This window comes from Lissotriton vulgaris, chromosome 5 (assembly GCF_964263255.1).
Source record: "Lissotriton vulgaris chromosome 5, aLisVul1.2, whole genome shotgun sequence".
In the NCBI taxonomy this organism is placed as follows: domain Eukaryota; kingdom Metazoa; phylum Chordata; class Amphibia; order Caudata; family Salamandridae; genus Lissotriton; species Lissotriton vulgaris.
In genome coordinates this window covers 1,974,136,781-1,974,151,459 of record NC_141693.1, presented here as the reverse complement: position 1 = coordinate 1,974,151,459, position 14,679 = coordinate 1,974,136,781, and positions in this window count along the sequence as shown.

The following is a 14,679-nucleotide window of genomic DNA, read 5'->3' as shown; positions in this document are numbered from 1 at the left end:
GGGCGCAACATCACTCGGACTCCAAAGACCAGGAGTCCCGGCATCCGCCCAGGTGCGCACGGCCGCGCCTCCTGGGAGACACGCCCCCCGCCCAACCAAGCTCCAAAAGGCGGCAGTTTCAAACAGCCCGTGGGACGGCCAAACTCTTGCGCAGTGGAAGAGGTGAAGGAGCTACGGACCGCTGCTGCTGACCTGTGACCCTCATCCCTCTGGACACCGCTGCTCCCGCCACTGCTCGCCGCACCCGCTTCGCGGGTGCCGCTTTGCGGGCTGCAGCGAGGGGCCAGGCAACAAGGCTATCATCGGAGCCATGAGGTGGCAAGGAGGAGGGCGCAACATCACTCGGACGTCAAAGACCAGGAGTCCCTGCACCCGCCCAGGTGCGCACGGCCGCGCCTCCTGGGAGACACGCCCCCCGCCCACAACCACCTACTTTAACGGCATACGTGACGCACAGCGGGACGCGTTCGGGACGCGGAGCGAAGCCCGAGCAAAGGGCGGGCAGTCTGTGGCAGTCAGGGGCTGTCAAGGCTGGGCTGGGCCACCCCCCTTACATCTATTGCCCCCGGACTAAGACCTCCGAATTCACTTGTGGGCCCCGAAGCCACCATGTCAACCCGCTCTGGCAAAGCTTTGAGGGGCGGCGGAGAAAGTACTTCAGGGGGTACTACGATGATTGGCACTATGGACAAATTCATTACCAGGGTGGCCGCCGTCATTGAAAAGGAGATTGCAATGACGGAACGACGCCTCTCACTAGACCTCCTCCCTTCCAAACACTCTTCCCTGGGTGCTGCGGCACACGTTCTGTCCCCAACTTCCTCCATTCCCACCGCACCTCCGCCTGGGACCCTCTCTGGGGAGCCACATATTGTAGCGCTAGAGGCTGGAATAGACAGGATAGAAAGTCTGATATCTGATTCTCTCCCCAGCAGTCCTTGCAATGTGGTAGCAGAGTCCCGCCCCGCTCATCCCATAGCTAGCTCTCCCGGCATTATGTCTCAATCCGGTTCTAATGCTCCTACACCCGGCCTAAAACCATTGTCCCAGATTCGATCTACCCGGGTGCATAGAAAAAGGAAAAAGGCGACCAGTATCCGGAAGGGTTGCTACTCCACGCTCTATAAGCGTCCCAGGACCCAGCCCCAAAGGGGTCCTACACACTCAGACTCCGGAGGGCCTGAATTACCTGGGAACCCCACCCCCCCTCAGCTTGCAGCCAACACCCTGCAACCTCCCCCCTTGGTCCCGGCAATACTTGTTCCACTAAACGAGGGCCCTTCACTCGAGCCCCTCGAGAAACTGGTAAAGTCTCTGCTGGTACCACTCATTGACCAAGTCAAGAGTCTGGGGGATAGGCTTGACAGATTTGAACAGGTTACCAGGGACAATTTTTTCTCCCTGAAAACCTTGTTTAAACTACAGCCAAAGCTTAGTGAGGACAACACAGACAGGAATGCTGGAAAAGAGGTTCCAGCGAGCCAACCATTGGGAGATCAGTCGGCACTGCCAGCTAAGCCACTAGCTACCGGGAATGCTCCTACACCAGCTTCCCAGGCCGGTGCGAGGCAGGCAAGGCCGAGTGTTTCCACTCATGTTGCTCAAGTGCATGCTACTCACTCCCCAGCAGTGATAATACATGTGCCTAATCCTGCCCATAAGAAGCAACAGAAGGGAGGGACTGGTCCAAACTCTCAATCCCTGGCTGCTGCACTCGCTAAAGCTAGCGGAGTAGCCACAACCTCTAAGGCGAAACCCACCACCTCTCCGCCTAAAAATCCCTCCCCAGTGGCCATTTCGCAGAAACCGACACGTAAGTGCCCCCGGTCAACCTCCTCCCTGAGTGCCACCCGTATGTTGTTGTTCTTTATCAAAGTACCCCCCCTAAAAGATACCCAGCAGGAAACTCACCAGGCGCTAAAGAACAAGGTCATCCACTGGCTGAAAACCTATAGACCCCTTCCATTGGGCGTGGATGGCCTGATTCTTGGCGTACGTAGGGTGGGCTGGATCGGACACGGGAAAAAACCTTTTGAGGGTGACTGTGTGGTGGTCAATTTCCAAGACACAAGAGCTGCCCACTCAATATGTTGCCAAGGGCGACCCGTGGCCGGCCCGGGGGTTGATGCAGTTGATCTATCATTCTTCTACCCGCGGCCGGCCCCGATTATCCCTTTCATCCATCCCGGGCCCCTTCCCCAAAACAACGTCCATGGCCAATTCTTCCCAGGAACTACTGTAGCGCAGTCGCATACAGTTCCACTACTACCGAACTGGGGCTTCTGGGGCTGCTGACTTCGTGACGCTCCTGAGGAGGCCTTGGTGACTAGGAGTTCCGGTGTCGAGTCCCCCCCTTCTGCCATAATTTATAGCCCTCCGACCACACCAGAAGATCAGGTCATTGTCGAGACTTTAGTGGTACCAGGGGAGGTGAGGACGCCACTTGACCCCTCAGCTGGCTCCCCAACTGCGGGTGTTGTAGACTTGTCTGCTCCTGTTGAGACCTGTAGCATTGCGGCTGTGGCGACCCACTCATTAGGGTTTTCAGCTGGAACGTAGCAGGCCTCGAGAGAAAGCTGGCATTGCCCGACTGGAACTCGCTTGTGGAGCAATACTCCATATGCCTGTTCCAGGAAACCTGGAGCAAGGAGCCCCTACACAAGGCAGGATACTCTACCCACTATTTACCAGCTGTCCACTCAGTAACTGGTAGGGGTCGCCCTTCAGGCGGCCTCCTCATCTGGGTGGCTTCCGAACTTAACTGCAGGGTGGTGGAGCGGGATACTAAATGCCCGGACCTCCTCAACATTTCCCTGAAAAATACTCAGGGTCGAGTCATTCTAAACATCTTCAACATTTACGCCCGAGGCACGAAGGGGGGTAGAGAATCCCCAGTTATAGCTTGCCTGGAATCCCTGCTTCGTTCGTCACCTCACAAGCATTGCACTCTGGTGGCGGGCGATTTTAATTGCACCTTTGAGCCCCTGGGCCCCGAAATTTTACAAGATCAAGAGGATCAAGATAATAGGTGGGGGATGCCGTCCTTAGAACTCAGCCCAATCAAAAAGTGGACAGAAGTGGCCCTCCAGATTAATTCCTTAACTATGGAGTTTGGTCTGAGGACCGCTAATGGCAGGACTGGTTCTGATAAAGCAGGAGCCCACACTTACAACAGGCCTGGACATACGTCAAGAATTGATTATTTTCTTCTTGACGTAAACTTGTGGAGCAAGGTAAATGATATGGTGATTTTACCATCTGTGGAGAGTGATCACAATCTCCTCTCGCTCACATTGTCCCATAGGTGGATATCTGGCACTGAGAGTAGAACCGCTTGCAATCTCGCCCCGGATTTGACAGCAGTCTCCAACTGTGGACGACGATTAAGGTGGGCGAAGCTGTCGCTCTCAGAGGAGAAAACCTCTGCTATAAGGCAGCTTCTTACCACAGCTCTAGATAACCTTGACTCCTGCGAGGATGGGTTGTTGGAGTTGACTACTAGGTTCTGTACCCTAACTCAGGCTATCAGTGACCTTTTCGTAGTCCCAGCTAGTACCAACAGGAGGAAACCCCGTACACGGGCTAGACAGGCCTGGTTTAACCAGAAGTGCAGGGAGGCGAAGTTGCTACTTATCGAAGCAGTTAAATCTAAAATACCCATTAGGACCAGGGTGGCTAGAAGGCACTATTCCCTCTGCCAAAAAAATGCTAAGAAGGAGTGGGAGGATAACTACTGGCAGGACCTTTTGGCTGCCAGTCGAGGGAAAGATGCTAAAGGTTTTTGGGACTTGGTGGGAAATAGGAATCGTCCCGATGACACACTGAGGACCTGTAGCATTAATGCCCAGACATGGTTTACCCACTTTCAAACACTCTATTCCGCCATCGAAGGCCCACTTAATGATCCCTTTATCCTTCCGCCATATACCTTAGATAGAGACCTGGACTTGTTTTCTGTACAGGATGTCACAAAGCAGATTAAAACCCTGGTGCCATTAAAAGCAGCTGGCCCGGACGGTCTCCCTGGAGACATCCTCCGAGCTTGCCCAAAAGAATGGGGGGTACTGATCTCGGCCCTTCTTAACGCAATCATCGAGGGAGGATCTGTGCCAGACTCCTGGAAAGGGGCCGAGGTAGTCCCAATTTTCAAAAAGGGTTGCCGGGACTTACCTGGGAACTATAGGCCCATAAGCCTAATAGACTCGAGTCAGAAACTGGCGGGGAAAGCCATTTTGGGGAGGATCTTACAATGGGTGGATGACAACCACATTCTGACTGATATGCAAGCCGGGTTTCGTTCAGGAACCGGAACTATTGAACAAGTGTTCAGGCTCCTGTTAATGTACTGGAAGGTGGTGGAGCTAGGCAAAGGCAGTCTTTACCTGGCCTTTATAGATCTGAAGACTGCCTTTGACCTGGTTCCTAGGGAGGAACTCTGGAGGGTGTTGTATGGCCTAGGGATGCCCCCGTACATCTTAAACCTTCTCATTAAATTGCATAATGCCACCTATGCCCAGGTTAGATGGGGTTTGAATGGGGAAAAAACTGAAAAGATCAGGGTCGAGAGGGGAGTGTGGCAGGGTTGTGTTCCGGCTCCCACCCTATTTTCCCTCTACATCAATGGGGTGGTAGAGCACCTGCTCGGCGAACCAGCAGACAGCTCCACTTTGGGAGGCGTAAAAATTCCAACATTGCTGTTCGCCGATGACACCCTCCTCATTTCGAAAACCCCCCAAGGACTCCAGAAACTCCTGAACCGCTTCCAGGACTTTTACATCATCAGAGGATTAGTCATCAATGTGGACAAAACCAAGTATCTAGTCATGCACCCCCCTCGTAAACTTGGTCGTCCCCCTATTTTGAACTCCACCCCCCTTGAAAGAGTTGCAGAATTCGATTACCTGGGAATCCGTTTAAGTGATGCGATGAGCTGGTCCGCCCACATCAATAAAATGACAATCGGCCATAAAAGGGTGGGGGGGGCCCTCCTCAAGGAGTACAGCAATTCAACCAAACAATGTGTTGCCCCATTAATAGACATTTACAAAGCTCGAGCCGTATCCGCGTCACTTTACGGAGCCGAACTGTGGGGCCTAGGTAAATTGGAATCTCTGAGCAAGGCCGAGAACAAATTCATTAAAGACCTCCTTGCCATCCCGATGAGTACTCCGACAGTTCCGGTCTTAATGGATGTAGGCTGCAAAGCAATTGGGGACCAGGCACGCCTTCGCCCTCTCTTGCTTTGGGCTCGCCTGTGGAGGGTTCCAGAGTTAAAATCCTATGCTGATGGGTTAGCAGAGGTGATGCGCTCTGATGGTTGGCAGAAGATTAAATGGCTCAGGGTCATTAAACAACTTTTAGGGGATCTAGGTCTGGAATCCTGTTGGCTCAGCCACTCAGCCCCCCCAAAGGAGTCCCTAAAAAAACTTTATTGGGAATGGGTCTTCGCGAAGCGCATCAGCAACCAGCACCACTGCAAAGCCACCGCAGCATTTTTGTTAATAAAAGATGTTGTTGCCTTCGAGCCCTACATGGATTTAATTACCATCGCCATGGACCGGTCTTTGTACATTAAATTCCGATTAGGAACCCTACCCCTTGCCGACCATTGTTCGAGGTGGAACAAGTCCCAGCCAGCATCACGCCATTGTGCCCTATGTTCAGACAAACCAGAGACTGTGCCACATTTTCTTTTCGAATGTCCGGACTATGGGCGCCCCAGATCACGATGGCTCAAACCAATTTGCAGAGAACTGGGCACTCGCCAGCATACGGTCGCCCTCCGGATTCTATTAACTAATACAGCCCCTCCCATTGTCTGGGCCGTTTCCAAGTTTTTAAAATGGGCTTGGTTGATTCGACTAAAAAGACTGTCCATATCAATTTAATTCTGTCTTAGCTAATTTATTCTGACCAATTGTGTTTTTATTCTTTTTATTCTTAATGTACAGTCACATTTTTCGAAATGCTGTTTTTATTCTTTGTAATGCTTTTATGATATATGCATATCGAAATAAAGCAATCAACAACAATAAATAGTTTTTTACAAAAGTTACAAACGCTACAGAATGCCGTATCTAGGCTACTGCTGGGCATTCCAAAAGATAAATCTGCCTCTCAAACACTCATTCAACTACACTGGTTCCCCATTGATAAACGTATACAGTTTAAGACACTCTGCATCGCCTTCAGGGCACAACATGCTGTTGGCCCAGACCACTTTATACAGCATTTTCAATGATACATCCCACCGTGCTCACTACGCTCATCCACAAGTGGAAACCCGGTATCCCCGGGTTTAAGAAAGCCAACTGGGGTGGGAGAGGCTTCATTTTATGCACATCGAGACGGTGGAATTCACTTCTGACAGATCTAGAACTCAAAACAAATTTACTAGAGTTCAGGAAAACTTTAAAAACTTGGCTTTTTTCCAAATAATTCTGCCATATTCAGTATCTTCCTCGCCTGTCAGGTTCTGCTTAGCGCCTAGATACCCCCAGGTGATTGTCTCGCTTTATAGATTTGTTTTCAGTTGAATGGCACCGCCGTGGGAATGTCACACCGCCCGCCCACAAGATCACGAAAAAATCATAATCTAGTGGGCGGGTAGCAGCTCTTTTTGGTGGTCACAGATTGAGGTGGTGGTGTGGCAGCCCCCTCCAGGACCGCCAACTCGTAATCGGCCCCTAAGGTATTTGCCAGAATCATGTGATGTTGATTCTGGGCAACATTGGAGCCTTGATCCTCGGTCCCCAAGGTATGGTCTCTAACCACTAGACCACATATAGGGTGATACGGTTGAACTTTTCCAAGCATTTGGTGAGGTCTTATGCTGAGTTTACAGGGTCTACCAGGTGTGACAGAGTGGTGCGGTGGAGACTGTGGAGCAGAACCTTGTCTCCATCCAGATATGACAGAATGAAGTCTCACACAGTCTTCCTGAACTCAGTTTCTAAAAGGTAGGGCTTCACTTTTTTCAGGCGGTACAGCTAATTCTATGCTGTAGTTATGTATTTGGTAAAGATTTCCTTGAAGATGAGTCTGTGTTGAGGGTAAATCCAAGTAAGTTTGCGTCTGCTGTCAGTGGGGGTGAAGCTGTCTAGGCTTGAACTTATGGTTGATTGGTGCTGTTGGCAAGCAGAAAGAATCCTTTCTTAGTGGCCAGTATTTTACACAACCAGTAATTTCTACAGACCCTTTCTTTTCTCCTATTCAGAGGAGTCCAGGAATGTCCAGTTCATGTCCTGTCCCACAACAAACTTTCACCACTAAACAACCAATGAGAAGTGAGAACAACTGTCCAATAGACAGTCACCATTGGCCTCATCCTTCGAAGTTCACACATGGCAACTTCAAGAAAAGAAATATTTCTGTTTTCCTCTGGCTGCTAAACTCTGAAAGATTCTGTTTCTTTTTACCATTCTTACCACTTTGTCACTGTTTTTTAATTATTCAACAATTGCTTTCTCAAGCTCAATTTCTAAATTGTTTCTGTGGTCTCTGGTGCAGCCCACCCATAAGGGCGAACTAGACAGTTGTCTAGGTAGCCATGTTAGATGGGACACCTCAATACAAGGAAAAATCTAATAAAACATTTTTTGTTAATGAAGAAAGATTTGGAGCACCGGTTGCAAGGTTTGCTTAGCTCACCAGATTGAAGTGGTTCACCATCTTGAGATGATTGGACTCTGAGCAATGACAGTGGGGCTGCCACATCTCATAGTAATGGGGCGCCGTACATGAAGAAACATTTCACACACACCAAGTACTCCAGTGGGAGCGCATTGCTAAATTGTGGCAACAGGCTGGCATGAATGTTGCTATTAGAAGTGGGGTAGGGATTTTCTGTCCCGTCAAAGTTTTACCCACATAAGCACCAACTGGTCAAATCTCAATAGTTTAACACACACTGCTTAGAGGAGGGTCCAAGGGCTACTTTAATGACTCTGTACTGGATACATGCCCCTGACAGAAAATTAGTTACAACAAACAGTACCCAGGAGTCAAAAACATATTCTTCTCACAGACAACCAGTTACACGACAAAAGAAAAGATTGTGGATTGAAAGCGATTGAACACATAAAGCCATTTAAACAAACATACGTGCAACATACAACCAGGGTGAGAATTTTCCCATCAGTTGTCTCTCTGTACCACCACTATTACATCATTTGAGTTCTCCTTACCCAGGAGTTAGTGTGCACACAGTCACACAAATTGTGAGGGAAGGACTGTGCGAGTAAGAAGACTCAACAATAGTTGTTTCGCTAAGTAGTGTCAATATGGTGTTGGTATGATGTTACAACTGAAAAAGCAGTGCAAGGGGAATTAGTGAAGTGAATAAAATTAGGTGAAACTGAGTAGAGTGGTTAATTTTAATATTTTCTCTCAGCTCCCTAAGCTTAAAAACATAGTGAAAAGTGAAAAAAAGGCAGATTTAAGATAATATCTGCTCAGCGAGTGGTCGACATGTTTCTGCATATGAGGACAAGATCCTCTGCATTCATCAGGACCTAGATGTTGCTACTGCTGTAAGGTTATGTGAGAAATGATAAAAAGAGATTATATCACCTGTTTGTCAGGTGCAGATTCTCCTCCACAATCTAAAATAGTCATGTAAACACGGAAAGAAAATGAGAATAAACAAACATATTTATCAGAAAATACACTCTATAGTAGTGATATTCTTGTGTTCATGTCATTACGATTTGGTTAACATGATATCGCTCACCCAATTTCTGTGGGGATAGCGCCTCACCTCACCTGGCTGCAGCTCAGGTAAATAAAGAGCACCGCTCTGTTTTATAAAAACACACAATTGTGAAAACATTCCACTGACTGTCCCATAACAAGGTTAAAAATTACAAAACAGATGTAATATCAAAATATACATCTGTCTGACTACGTACATTGTGACCTCAGTATTGCTCGTTATAATATAAAAATAATGGTATGCCCAATTTCCTGGTTTTATAAAATCTCCATGTGTCTACCTGCTTAAATACTCGTAAGCAAGTTATATTATATGAGCCCTGGAGCCTCTTGTCGTTTGTAGCCCTGATGGTCTCGAGATCAACCCGAGTGCTAAATCCACATACCACGAGATGGGAAAGATTTCAATTCCGCCATTCGTGCTTTTCATATTTTTTGCCCCCGAAGCATATTTTAAGAAAGATGCAAAAATACCGTGATCGGCTAGTTAACAGCATGTACGATATCCCCCGAGCTTCATGAAAACTGAAGGATATCGAGAAACGCCGCCCGTGCATTACATGTCTCGCATGCAGCGCCAATCGTAAAAAACAGTCTGCTATCCCCGCTTACCTCTCCGTCGGTGTCTCCAGGCATCCCTCCGGGCTATACTGGGGAGGCACTGAGTGGAAGGGGAGCGGTCTATTTCTATGCCGGTTGTTTCCTCTCGCGTGCAGAAGCACGCAAGGGTAACTGGGATTTGTAGTTACCGATCATTTGTTTGAAAGTCGTAATTATTGAGGACAATATCGTGGCTGTTTGTATTATTTCGCCAGGATTGAAAAAAAAAACGGGCTTGTTTTACTTACAAGAAAGCAACATTTCGCAGAGTAAATCATTATGTTACAAAAAAGGCGGGGTATTTTTTAGACGATAAAAACCCATATTATTCCGAAGTCAAAAATAAACAGTATTGTATGACTCCAGGGGTTTAATGAGATTATCTCGATCTTAGTGTATCCCATTGCATACACGGAGTTCTGGGAGTTGTAGTCTTGGGCAGTTTTTATTTTAAGTGTATTACTATATCCGTAATACAAAAGAAAAGAAAACGCTGCAAATACAGAAAACATTCCGAATCAAATTATTATACACTGGAATTGTATCGGAATAGACGTTAACAGTCTGAGTGTACTATTATATAGGGACAAAGTTTGTAAAAAAGCCCAAACATAATGAACAGTCATCATATAGTATTCATTCTTACTGTAGAAAGGCACAACCGGGCTAGCAAGAGTCTAGACTACAAGTCTGTATCCAACTGTCAATATTTATCACACCAGTTATTAAACGTGGAAAATGAAATGAGCATGAGTGACATAGGCATTAATGGCAAAAGCCAAATGACCACTCATGGACTTACAATGATGTCAGTGTATGGAATACAGACGTGTTATAAATACCGGTTATTGCATATTTACAAAGTTAATACGACTGTATCGCAATAACATCCTGCCTCGCCATAGTGACCTCATAGTGACATCCAGGGGATAGGCTCATTAATATCATCTTTGTCACTATTTAGCTTGTAGACCCATTTCTACTCAATTTTGAACAGAAATTTGCGTACATCTGGGCAGTGATCTGGTATGGTGGGCTGTTCCAGTATCGTCCATGTAAAATCATTCGGGCCATGTCCGACTTCCAAAAAGTGGGCTGTTAGGCGTGTCGCCTGTTTGCGACAGCGAACTGTACTTTTGTGTTCACCAATGCGAGTTCTTATCTTCCTTGTCGTCATGCCCACATATCTTTTTGGGCATGGACAAGTAATGAGATAGATGGTATTCTCACTATTGCAATTGGTGAATTTTCCCTGTTGCCATGGTCGCATTGTTCCTATGTCTACCGTGGTGGACTTGGATGTTTGGGGACATACGGAACAATTTCCACAAGGATGATGTCCTTGTACAGGAGGAAGATCCCAAATGGTACCAACTTGTCTAGCCAGTCTGTTTTTAGGTCTAGTATGGACCAGCTGATCTTTTATGTTCTGTCCTCTCTTAAAAACAAAGAGTGGAACAGGTAGAGTGTCCCCAATCGTATTTAAAATGGACCAATGTTTTGTTATGATTTTCCGTACTTGGTTGGATTTCGTGTGGAAGGTATTCACGAATGTCATCCTGTCTGTTTTCTCTTTAGGAACAGCAATATCCAAAAGGGCGTCCCTGTTGTTGTTGGACGCCCTTTTTTTTGATTGGCGTATGATTTTGTTAGGGTAATTTTTTTCTCATAGATGTTCAGACAATTTCTCCAAATGTTTCTCAAAGGCCTCCTTTGTGGAACAATTCCTCTTAAGCCTGAGAAATTGCCCAAAGGGCAAATTATCCCTGAGAGCTCTAGGGTGACAGCTCTCGTAGTTGAGGAGCGCATTCCGTGCCATCGGCTTTCTATATAGCTCTGTAGTAAGACCTTCAGTGGTTGCCGATATCAAAAGGTCTAAGAATGGTAACTGAGTCTTACTGAATTCCACCGTGAACTTTAGATCATTGCAAGAGTTCAACCATTTGTGGAATTCCAACAGATTCGCCTCGGAGCCTCTCCACACAACAAAGATGTCATCTATGTATCGCTTCCAGACTCGAAGCGATACATAGTGAGGGTTGTCTTGGTTGAGCACCTTAGTCTGTTCCAGCACATGAACGTATAGATTAGCCAAACTAGGAGCGAAGACACTACCCATGCTCGTACCAGATATCTGGAGGTAGGTAGTGTCTTTGAATTTAAAATAGTTCTCCTTCATGGCTAGTTCGGCCAAATTCATGATAAAAGAGGCTGGTGTTATAGATTGGAGATCCCTCTCTTGTAGTAAGGTGCCCACCACTTCCAGAGTCTCTGTTTGGGGAATTGATGTATAAAGAGATTCTACATCGAATGAGACGAGTAGATCAGTAGAGATGTCAAAATCAATATCCGGAAGCAACCGTAGTATGTCTTTAGTATCCTTTAGATACGTTGGCATTTCTTTGGCTATAGGGTTCAGAAGAAATCCACAAATGTGGATAACGGTTCTAAAACTGACCCGATGCCAGAGATTATTGGTATCCCGGGAGGTGGTCTCTGTTGTTTGTGGGCCTTGGGGAGGCAATAAAAGTAAGGAACAGAAGGATGGGAAGTACACAGATATTGACCTTCCTGTGGTGTAATCCATCCCTCCAATGTGGCCTCTTCTACCAGTTGACAAATCTTGATAATCAATTTTTCAGTAGGATCATCTTTCAGAGGAAGGTAGGACTTCCGGTCTCGAAGTTGCCTGAGACATTCTGTTCTATAAGTCTCTGTATCAAGGATGACAATTGCACCGCCCTTATTCGCAGGCTTTATTGTGATGGCTTCATTTGTTGTTAAAACACGCAGGGCTGATCTCTCTCTATTGGGTAGATTAACATAGGATTTCGATGACTTATTATTGAAGAGTGTGTTGATGTCATTTTCCACTGCCTCTTCAAAAGTTTGAACACGTGCAGGTAATCCAATGGTTGTCGGATTAAAGGTCGATGGTCTCTTTAAACCAGTATTCACAACTGATTGTTCATTGTTGCCAGGATTTTGTTTGGCAAAAAAATAGTGCAATCTAATCTTCCTAAAGAGTTTTGCTAGTTCCACTTGTGTTGTAAACTGGTCACCGTCGTGTGTGGCTACAAAGCTTAATCCTCGGTTGAGAAGATTTTCTTCATCTTCTGACAAAGAGTAGGAACTCAGATTGATCACGAGGCTGGTTGGTTGGTTCCCCCGCTCGTTCCCGCTCCGTCCTGTGGTATCTTCTTGCCATTCCTCAGGTCCATTGTAGGTTGTTGTACTGGTGTTGTCCATCGGACCTGAGGTCCTTGTCCTTGTCTTCTCCTGCCCCTGTTTGTCCTGGGGCCAAACCCTAAAAAAGGCTGGGGTCCCTGTGCTTGTTGCATTTGGTGAGGAAAAAAGCCTGGACCCATCTGGGGAGGGAAATTAGGACCATACATCCATGGGCCTGGTTACCAGAACGGTTGGAATTGGTTTTGGCCAAAGTTATTGAAGTTTCCTCTTTGTCCCCTTCTGTTACCACGTCCCTTGAACGAGTTAAAACCATTTCCACATTGTGACGTCTCAGAGTCACTTGAATTGTCATCGGAGCTCGAGGTAGCATAAGTAGAGCCTCCTCGGCGTCCATTGTGATTGAATGATGGAGCCACATAAGAGTCACTAGTATAAGGATAAACCCTTTCGGTCGAAAATCTGGCTAAATCCTTTTTGAATTTCTCTAATTTAGAGAAAAGGATAGATTCCTTGAATTCGTTGTTTTTCTTGTTACAATCATCTTGTCCAGTTTTAAAGAGTGTTTATTTTAAAGTGGTTTTTATTTTCCCTTCAAGTAATTGTATTTCAACCAATATCTTGTCTGCAGCACGTTTGGCAGTTTTGATGACAAGGACTAGCCAGTCCCTTGTGCACCGCCAGGCAATCATTGACCAGTCCTTTAAGAAATCTTTATCATCCAAGAAATGTCTTGGCGCGTTGGTCACGATTAGTCCTGACGGTGCACAGTTACTGCGTAAATATTCTGCCATAGTGATATCATGCACTATAGTCCTAGAGTGGGATTTTTTTTAAATCAAGATCTTATTCCAACCATCATCATTGGTACTCACTACAAGGGGGACACAGTCCAATAGACTAGGGTTTTCTTCAAGAATATTCTGTATTTCAGCGTCTTCAAAGGCTAGACCACAGTTTGAAGCCATTGTGGATATTGAAACGTAACACAGTCAGAGCTACACAGTATTGTTAAATGAAGTAACCTCTCCGGGACATACAGGGAATGCTAAAACAACACCTGAGTAAATTCAAACAGAGGGAAGGTCAGACAAAAAATATTTTGGTTTGTCAATTGCATAGGGACCCACAGCCGCGGCTGTACTCAATACTATAACACACACTGCTTAGAGGAGGGTCCAAGGGCTACTTTAATGCCTCTGTACTGGATACATGCCCCTGACAGAAAATTAGTTACAACAAAAAGTACCCAGGAGTCAAAAACATATTCTTCTCACAGACAACCAGTTACACGACAAAAGAAAAGATTGTGGATTGAAAGCGATTGAACACATGAAGCCATTTAAACAAACATACGTGCAACATACAACCAGGGTGAGAATTTTCCCATCAGTTGTCTCTCTGTACCGCCACCATTACATCATTTGGGTTCTCCTTACCCATGAGTTAGTGTGCACACAGTCACACAAATTGTGAGGGAAGGACTGTGCGAGTAAGAAGACTCAACAATAGTTGTTTCGCTAGGTGGTGTCAGTATGGTGTTGGTATGATATTACAACTGAAAAAAAGCAGTGCAAGTGGAATTAGTGAAGTGAATAAAATTAGGTGAAACTGAGTAGAGTGGTTAATTTTAATATTTTCTCTCAGCTCCCTAAGCTTAAAAACATAGTGAAAAGTGAAAAAAAGGCAGATTTAAGATAATATCTGCTCAGCGAGTGGTCGACATGTTTCTGCATATGAGGACAAGATCCTCTGCATTCATCAGGACCTAGATGTTGCTACTGCTGTAAGGTTATGTGAGAAATGATAAAAAGAGATTATATCACCTGTTTGTCAGGTGCAGATTCTCCTCCACAATCTAAAATAGTCATGTAAACACGGAAAGAAAATGAGAATAAACAAACATATTTATCAGAAAATACACTCTATAGTAGTGATATTCTAGTGTTCATGTCATTACGATTTGGTTAACATGATATCACTCACCCAATTTCTGTGGGGATAGCGCCTCACCTCACCTGGCTGCAGCTCAGGTAAATAAGGAGCACCGCTCTGTTTTATAAAAACACACAATTGTGAAAACATTCCACTGACTGTCCCATAACAAGGTTAAAAATTACAAAACAGATGTAATATCAAAATATACATCTGTCTGACTACGTACATTGTGACCTCAGTATT